Source organism: Echinops telfairi, unplaced genomic scaffold, assembly GCF_000313985.2.
Source record: "Echinops telfairi isolate 266 unplaced genomic scaffold, ASM31398v2 ScPeMD7_31;HRSCAF=116, whole genome shotgun sequence".
Taxonomy (NCBI): domain Eukaryota; kingdom Metazoa; phylum Chordata; class Mammalia; order Afrosoricida; family Tenrecidae; genus Echinops; species Echinops telfairi.
The window spans coordinates 48,031,056-48,041,207 of record NW_022103928.1 but is presented as its reverse complement, the minus strand read 5'-3'; the positions used below and the strand labels follow the sequence as shown (position 1 = coordinate 48,041,207).

The 10,152-nt window shown below is 40.0% G+C and overlaps 1 pseudogene; it reads left to right on the top strand.

Moving 5' to 3' along the window:
• Nucleotides 1-7,459: 7,459 nt before the first annotated feature.
• LOC101638458 lies at nt 7,460-8,938 on the top strand (annotated as a pseudogene).
• The last annotated feature ends 1,214 nt before the right edge of the window (nt 8,939-10,152 follow it).

Sequence of the window (10,152 nt, the reverse complement as noted above, 5' to 3'; positions counted from 1 at the left end):
TGTAAACCGTGACAGGAGCAGCCAGACTCATCTTTCTCCCGCTGTAGCTGGGGGCTCTACACCACTGACTTTGCATATTTTGACATCTTATTACTTTGTCAAACATCTTTGATAACATCCCAACTCTACACCAATGAAAAGCCCATGAAAGCAGGAACTTGCATGTGGTATATAAACCGTCTTCGATCAATATTGGTTGAATGATTGAAGGTGTTAGGATGCGTTCTTTGCACAATCCTTGCCAAAGAAGAGAAAAGACACAACTTCCCCTATCCTAGTATCCCAAAGGGCTCAGAACGATCAGGGAGGCTCTTTCCTAGATCAGCGAGTCCAGTAAGTCACATCAAGTACCTGGTCTGCCCTTCCTTCTCGCACTGGCATCACTGGGAAGAGATGATGACAGAAAGTGGTGGATTGCTCCCACATCTGTTCCAGAGATTCCTCTGTTCCAGAAGTGTCATGGGCCACTACTCACTCTACTGCTGACCACACTTTGGAGAAATACCGCCCTCACTCCCAAGAGCTTCTCCCTTCCAGGGTTCCAGGGTGCCAGAGGTTAGGCCCTTAAACTCAGTAGGGGTTACTCTGGGGTCCAGACCAGGGAGGCGTCCAATCACCATAGTGCCTGCTCCTGTCAGAAGGAGCAGAAGGACAGGCTGTTGGAAGGTGGGGGACCTGGCCTCACAGCCCAGTCTCATGCTGAGGATGCAGCACCATCCCGGGCAGGGGAGAACACAGGGTGGGACTGATCCAAAAGCAGTTGGAATATAAACCACTTCTTCATGAGGTCCTGGTTCTGAGGGAAAACACTATAGACAGACATCAGAAACAACTTACAAGCAAGTCGACTTGTACTAAGTAATGAGGATGAAGACTATCCTGACCATTGGTGGCTAGGAAGTGGCAGCCCAGGACAAGAAGGCAAAAAATCCTTTATCCTGCCAAATTATTCCTTAAGACAGATGGGGAGATGAGGGTCTTCCAGGACGAGGTCTTGCAAAATTTTATCATGAAATCTCCACTTTCATTTCTGCCACTGAAACCATATTTTCCAGCTACTGTTCCTAACTCATTTTTTCAACTGTTGCAATCCATTCGCCAATAATTATCAATGCATCAGGATTGCATGTTTAATCAGTTTCCAACTGAAGACAGTGGTAAAGTTTTCAATTTCTTCATCACTAGATTTTGCGATTTGGAATATGCATTTGAATAATAGCTATACTGTTTAGATTTCCTTGAAGGAAGATAGATATTAATCATATTACAGACAGCATTATACTTCAAAGTAGACCTTCAAATGTCCTTTGACAGTGAATGCAACACCATTCTTCTTGATTGTGTATCCCCTGCATAGCAAGCCATATGATTTTCTGATTCACAATGGCCAATCCATTTCAGCTCATTAATACCGAGGATATGTTGTATTTAATTTCATTTTGGAAGACTTTCAATTTTCCTAGATCCATAATTTGTCCATTGCAAGTTATGAATATTAGTGGATTTCTTTTTGCCTGTTTCTTCTCACTTCCAGTTGTGCCCATTATCAAATGAAAAGACTGAAAGTTCAACTCCCACGTGCTTTACTCCATTCATGTCACCATGGTTGCCATTCTTGAGAAAATAGCTCCTCTGCAACCACATTTTGGGTCCCTTCTGACTCAAGGGGCGCATCTCTGACAATGTGCTGCTTCTTCACATTAGAGCTTCAGTCTCTGACAAGGTTTCCATGTGACGCAAAAGGTTTCCAGTGGCTGCTTCCTCGGAAACGGGTGACCGATTGCTTTGTCATAGTCTGTTCTTCGTCTGGAAGCTCTACTGAGACCTGTTCACTTTGGATGACTCTGCTGATATTTGAAATACTACTGATGTAGCTTACAGCATCCCAGCAACACAGGATCGAAGCCACCACCATGTGACAGACAGACGGACAAGTGGTAGATGGAATACACAGAAATCAAATTGACTACATCTATAGGAATAGATGATGGAGAAGTTTAATATTAACAGCTAAAACAAGTCTGTGAGAGCCAAAATACGACCTTCAGCCTGTCCCACTTGAATTTTGAGAACACCTCAAAAACACATTTGCTGTGTTCAGCATTAACAACAAAGACCTGCTGAGCTGTGGGAGAATGTCTAGACCATTATTTGTGAGGAAAGCAAAAGGTCATTAAAAAGACAAGAAAGAAAGAAAGAAAAAATAAAGGTGGATGTCAGAAGAGACTCTGAATCTTGCTCTTAATCGTAGAGCAGCTATGGACAAATTATGAAGTGTAAGACCTCAATAGAAAATGTCAGAGTTAACTTGAGAAGACAAAGTAAAATATTACAACGAAAATGTGCAAAGACCCAGAGTTAGAAAAGCAAAAAGGAAGAGCATGCTCAGCATATTTTAAACTCAAGTTTAAAATAATTCAAGTCTAGATTTGCAACATTGGAAGAATCTAAGGGAAACATGTTGAATGCTGAAGCAAGCATCAAAACAAGATGGCAAGAATATAGAGTCCTTTATAAATATTAAGTTGTTGGCATTCCACAATTTCAGAAAGTAGCATATGAGCAAGTACCTGGGGGACTGATGGAAGAAATTCAAGCTACATGGAAAGCACTAGCCAAAAACAAGGATCCCGGAATTCCTGGAATATCAATTGAAATGTTTCAACAAAGTACTGAAGCACTAATCTATGCCAAGAAATTTGGAGGATAGCCATTCAGCCAATTGACTGGAAGAGATCCATATTTGTACCCATTCCAAAGAAAGGTGATCTAATAGAATGCTTTCATGCTAGAACAATAGCATTTATATCATACGCTTGTAAAATTTTGCTGAGGATCACCCAATAATGAATGCAGGAGTACATTGATGGGAAACTTCCAGAGGTTTAGGCCAGATTTAGAAGAAGATATGGGACAAAGCATATCATTTGTTGATGTCAGATGAATCTTGGCTGAAAGCAGGGAATATCAGAAAAATGATTTTTGCATGTGTTTTAATGACCATGCAAAGGCATTCAACTGTGTAGATTATACTAAAATGTGGATAGCCTTGAGAAGAATGGGAATTCCAGAACACTTCATTATGCTAATGGGAAATCTGAACATGGATCAAGCAGCAGTTGTGTGACAAAACTAGGGAATGCTGCATGGTTTAAAATCAGGAAAAGTGTACATCATGATTGTATCTTCTCACCATACTTACTCAGACTCTATGATGAGCAAATCATCAGAGAAGCTGGCTTATACAAAGAAGAATGCAACCTCAGGATTGGAGGAAGGCTTAATAACAACATGTGATATCAAGATGACACAGTGTTGCTTGCTGACAGTGAGGAGGACTTGAAACACTCGCTGATGAAGATCAAGGATGGCAGCCTTCAGTATGGATCACAACTCAATGTAAAGAAGACAAAAATCCTCACAACCAGACCAATAAGTAACATCATGATAATTGACAAAAGATTGAAGCTGTTGAAGATTTTGCCTTGCTTGGATCCACCACCAATGTTCATGGAAGTAGCAGCCAAGACATCGAAGGATCCCAGGGATTAAATAAATCTGCTGCACAATATCCCTTTAGAGAGCTGAAAAGTAAGGCTGTTACTATGATGACTGAGGTGTGCCTGGCATAAGCCATCGTATTTTCCACTGCCTCATATGTATGCAACAGCTTGACATTGAAATAGGAAGGCTGAAGAGGGATTGGTGCATTTGAATAATGGTGCTGGTGAAGAACTACCATGGGCAGCTGAAAAAAACAAACAAATCTACCTTCGAGAAGTAGCACCAGAGCGCCCCTTAGAGGCAAGCTGGCTAGACTTTGTCTTGCATACTTTGGACATGTTTTCAGACAGACCAGTCCCTGGAGAAAGACGTGCTTGTGAAGGAGGGGTGCAGTGTAAAAGAAGAAGGCCCCCCACAAGATGAATTGAAACAGTGGCTGCAACAATGGGTTCAAGCTTTGGAAAGTTTTTGAGGGTGACACCGGATCTGGCAGCGCTTCATTTGGTTGTGCACAGGGTCTCTATGGGTCAGAACCAACTCAATGGCACTTAACAAGAAAGAGTGGAAGAGAGAACTAGATAGCTTGACAATAATGTGTGAGTCTTCAACAAACCACTCTCCAGGAGATCCATCAGGAAAGAAACTCAAAAAAGAATTGCACAACACAACTTTCCAACTTGATCTCTTAGGCATATACAGAACACTCCACTGGATAAGAGCACAATATATATTCTTCTTCAGCACACTTGGAAAAGTCTCCAAAAGAGGCCATGTGTTAGGCAATAAGTCAAGCCTTAATAAATTTAAAAACACAGATTCTACAAATCATTTTCCTAATCACAATTCTATAAAACTAGAAACCAACAATAAAAAGAACAAAGTGACAAAAATCAACAAGTCAAGAATTTTATTCTTTGAAAGACAACAAAATTGACAACCACTGGCAAACTGGAAGGAAAATAAAGGGAAGAGGCAAGCATCTAGAATTATGATAAAACAGGTGCTATCACAATAGAACCAAATAAAATAAAAATGAGTAATAACACACTACTGTGAAAGATTGTACTCCAACAATTTGCAAACCTAGATGAAATGGAAAATTTTCTAAGAACAACTATTGACCTAAATCAATGTAGACTGATGTAGAAAAACTCAACAGACCTATAATAAAAGAAGAAGTAGAAAAGGTCATCATAAAACTCACAATCAAAGAAAGTCCAGGATAGATGGCATCACAAAGGAATTCTACCAAGTATCCAAAGAACAGCTTTCACCAATTCTACACAGATTATCCCTGAGTATAGAAAAGACAGCAAGCTTCTGAACTCTTTTTCAAACAAGAATAACCCAGTTACCAAAACCCGGCATAGACACCACAAGTACAGAAAACTAGAGACCAATATCCCTTATGAATAAAGGTGCAAAAATTCTCAACAATATCTTGGCCTATACATCTGTAGGAAACTGGACATCCCCTCAGAGAAGGGTTGCGGGGAGGAGATGAGACAGTCAGGGTGCAGTGTAGCAACAATGAAACATACAATGTTCCTCTAGTTCCTAAATGCTTCCTCCCCTCCACTATCATGTGATCCCAATTCTACATTACAAATCTAGACCAGAGGATGTACACTGGTACAGATAGGAACTGGAAACACAGGGAATCCAGGACAGATGATACCTTCAGGACCAGTGGTGAGAATGGTGATACTGGGAGAGTGGAGGGAGGGTGAGGTGGAAACGGCGAACCGATCACAAGGATCTACATTGAACCTCCTCCCTGGGAGATGGACAACAGAAAAGTGGGTGAAGGGAGACATTAGACAGTGTAAGACATGAACAAAAAATAATAATTTATAAATTATCAAGGGTTCATGAGGGAGGAGGATGGAGGGAGGGTAAAAATGAGGAGCTGATACCAAGGGCTCAAGTAGAAAGCAAAAGTTTTGAGAATGATGAGGGTAATAAATGTACTTGACATACAATGGATGTATGTATGGATTTTGATAAGAGTTTTATGAGCCCCAATAAAATGATTTAAAAAAATAAAAATCTTGGCCTATATTTTATATATATATATAAAATACCGCATGATAAAGTAGGATTCATATCAGTTACACAAGGATAGTCTAACATTATAAAAGCAATCAATGTAACCTATCACATACACATAAACAACAAAAGCCACATTATTATATAAATTAATGCAAAAAAGTCATTTGACAATATCCAACACCTATTCCTAATAAAAACACTCAACAAAAAAGGGGTAAAAGGGACATTTTTCAACATAATAAAGACCATAAATATATAAAAAATATGGCCAACATCTCAATCAATGAGGAAAAACTGAAAGGATTCTGCCGATGAATGGGAACCAGACAAGGATATCTTTTATTCCCAGTCTTATTCAACATTTTATTAGAAGTCTTAGAAATATTAATTAAAAAACAAGGCAATCAAATGACTTGAAAAGGGCAAAGGAGAAGTGAAACTCTCACTATTTGCAGATGATACAATTTTATATGTGGAAAACCTGAAAAACCCATCAAAAAGATTTCTGCGAACACTCAAAAGATTTGGCAAAGTGGCAGGATACAAGGTTAACAAGCATAAATCAATTGTATTCCTGTAAACCAGTTAAGAGAGATCTGAAAAAGACATCAAAAACACAATGCCATTAACAATAACCACACAAAATATGAAACATTTAGGAATATACCCCACCAGAGAGATAAAGGAGCTGTACAAAGAAAGCTACAGGACACTTTTATAAGGAACCAAAACAGATCTACACAAATGGAAAAATACCCCCCAAATAATCAAATAACTCCTTAAAATAATAATAAATAGGAAGCCTCACACTATCCATACTACCCAATCTCAAAACCTGTTACATTAGCCACATTAGTGAAAACAGCATGATGTTTGTACAAGGATAGACAAATAGACCTGCACAGACATCCAGATACATATACATCCACCTTTAGGCAACCGATCATTAACAAAGCACCAAAAAGGATTAAATGGGAAAGAGATCTTTTCAGCAAACGATGTGGGCAAAATTGGATCTTCATCTGCAGAAGAAAGATTCAGGGTGCATACCTTATCTCACGTACAAAAACAAACTCAAGGTGGATCAAATGCCTAAATGTATTTAACCCCAGAACTATTAACTCTACTGCTATAAAGATCATTAATGAGAGAATGGAGACAAAATTATGGGCTCTATTATAGGCCATAGACAGATGATCAAAATAGGGAGCATATACAAAGATGACACACACAATGGAAGACAAAGGAGAAGACTGGGACTTATTATCAGGAGAGGAGGATGGAGTAGAATATGGAACTGTTGTTAAAAGTAAGAAAACGATGTGCAACAAAAGACGTCATCAAAAAAGTGAACAGAGAAGCCATGGACAGGGGGGTGGGAGGTGGGAATGTTTTTGCCAATGACACAATGGACAAGGGACTAATTTCTAAAATCCATAGGAAACTTTAATACCTCCATTAGGAAAAGGAAAAGAGCTCAGTTAAAAACGAGCAAGGACATGATCAAGCAGTTCACCAAAAATGACCTCAAAATGCCTAACAAGCATGAAAAAGTGCTCATAAGCATTAGCTATACAGGAGATGCAACTCAAAGCAAAATCTCACTTTATACCAACAATGACAGTTTTTGTTAAAACTGTTTTGTTTTGTTTTGTTTTTTTGTTGCTGTTGTTAAAAGACAAAACCAGACTCCCTAGGAGACATTGCAGCTGACAAGACACGTGGAACTACACTAGTGCCCTAAGTTGAAGAAACCACGTGGACCTACCCTGATGCAAGCAGACCTCTGAAGCCAGAGAACCCACGTAGAAACCTCTGCCAGTGCTGAGATACTTACAACATCACTGGATCCAAAGACTTTCTACCCACTGGCTGGTGATCATTCTGCGTTTGGCTTCCTTGCATGTGTTTCGAGTCTTTATCACTTGAAGATGTGGCTGTGGGCTTCACCTGGGAGGAGTGGCAGTTATTGGACCCCACTCAGAAAAACCTGTACAAAGATGTGATGTTGGAGAATTACGGTAACCTGGCATCTATAGGATATCTCGATGCCAAGCCAGATCCAGGTTTTAAAGTGGAACAAGGAGAACAGTCATGGACAATGGAAGGAGGAGGAATCCACAATCAGAGCAGCCCAGAGCAGTCAACCAAATTCAGTGGCAGTCAGAAAACAAAAAGGAGCTTAAAAGTTTGGAAAGATGTCAATAAAACTATACTCTTGAAATGAATCTCCATTTAGCCAAAAATTTAGTTCTTGTAAAACAGCAGCAGAATACATTGGACTCACATTGTACCAGTTTGACATCTTTGATTTTGTTATACAGAATAGAAGATACGCAGAAAAGGATTGTGATGAGTACAGTGGATACAAGAAACCATCTGTCCCATGAATTACCACCCAAAAATGTGTCCAGGAGAGAAGCCATATGAATGCAGTAAATGTGGGAAAGATTATCCTGGAAGGCACAACTTATTAGACGTCAAAGAATTGAAAAAGGAGAGAAACTTCAGTGACTGTGGGAAAATATTCATGAGGAAGATTCAACTCACTGAATATCAGAAAGTTCATACAGGAGAGAAGCCCTATGGATGTAATGATGTGGGAAAACCTTCTCCAGAAAGTCCCAGCTCCGGGTACATCGGAGAAATCCTACAGGAGAAAAACCCTGCATGTAACAAATGTGGGAAAGCCTTCAGCAGGAAGTGCCAGTTTAACAGACATCAGCGATCTCATGTGGGGGAGAAACTCTATGATTGCAATGAGTGTAGAAAAGCCTTTCCCCAGAAGGCCTACCTCATGGCACATCAGAGACTTCACACAGGAGAGAAACCTTATGAATGCAGCAAATGTAGAAGAACTTTCTTTTTAAAGTCAGACATGACTAAGCATCAATGAATTCATAGAGGAGAGAAACCTTATGAATGTAGTGATTGGGAAAAAGTCTTCAGAATCAAATTGATGCTCATTCAGCATCACGGAACTCATCCCAGAGAAGGAGCAGATGGATACAGCCAATGTGGCAAGGCTTTTGTCCACATGTCAGTCCTTCATAAATAAAAGAAGACTCGTGGCAGAGAAAAATCAGTAGATTCCCTGAAGTTAAGAAAACACTCCTCAGGAAGTCATACTCTTTATACACGAACAAACTCCATTCAAGGGCAAAACCCTATGAATCCAGTGCCCATGGAAACACCATCTTCAAGAACTCAGCCCTTATTAAACAACAATGAACTTGTGGGGGGTAGAAATGTAATGATTGTAGAACAATCTTTTTTTAAGAAGCCCAGTCTTCATAAATTATCGAGAATTTCCCCCAGAAATAAATTTTGTAAATGCAAACAAAACAAAACAAACAAACCAAAAAGCAACAAATGCTACTGAGAATGTGATGGAATTGGAAACCCATGCACTCCTGGTGGATCTCTAAGTATCTACACACATTGCAGAAAGTGATATGGCACTGCCTAAAGCAACGGGAAATGGAAATCCCATATGATCCAGAAATATCTCTGCTGCGTAGATACCCTAAAGACGTTAGAGTCCTGGCACCTACAGACATATGCACCTCCAGGTTAATCACAGCAGTGTTCACAATGGTAAGACGTGGGAAACAGCTCAAATGCCTATCAATAGAAGACTGGATAAAGATACCCCGGTATGTACACAAAATGGAATACTATGCATCACTAAAAAGTAATGATGAAACCGCAAAGCACCAAACGACATGGGTGGACCTGGAGAACAGTATTCTGAGTGAAGCTCATCAATCACAACAGGACAAATTCTGTATGGGACGACGACGATCAGGATATAAGCCAAGATGAAGACCAGCATAACAAAGCTAACAGATTTTGGAGTTTCCCAAATTGAAAAAATACATTTAAAAAGTTAGAGATGATGAAGCAACGGACGAGAAGGTTGGAGGGTGCTGACTTTGGTGAGAAGGAGCAAAGAGGTCCACAAGAGGGAGACGAGGAAGCGGGGAGGGATAGGGAAGAACATGCGGCTTTGATGAACACAGAGTTCATGGTCTGAAATGCAAACCCCACACCCATTTCACAATAACGAAAATAACTTAAAGATAAAATAAGTCTACAAAGATGTCCTCCGCAAATACTCAAAGTTTCAGAAATTCCCCACAGGGTCACTGAGGGTTGGAACGCACTTGTTGCAGTGGATTCTTCCCATGGCCATCAAGTCAATTCTGACTCATAGTGACCCAATCGATAGGGTGGAGTTGCCCATCTGGGTCTCTGAGACTGTAAATTATTTGGGGAAGAGAAAACCTCATTGCTTGCATATGGAGTGGCTAGTGGTTTGAAGCCCCCAATCTTGCAGTTAGCGTGACAATGTGTAATTCACATTAGCACCAGAGCTCTGATGCCAGTCCATAAGAATAGGCAAATGTAATTATTTGTTGAACCCAACAGTCACTGGGCCTGATAGGGAAGTTCAAATTATAATCAAAGAGTTGCTTTATTGACCATGGAATCTGAGTAAGAAGATTGAGTGAGTTGTTGATTTAATATTAAAGGGCTGAATGAGGATAACATGATGCCTTCAGTACCCACCATGGGGCAGACATTCCTCTGGAA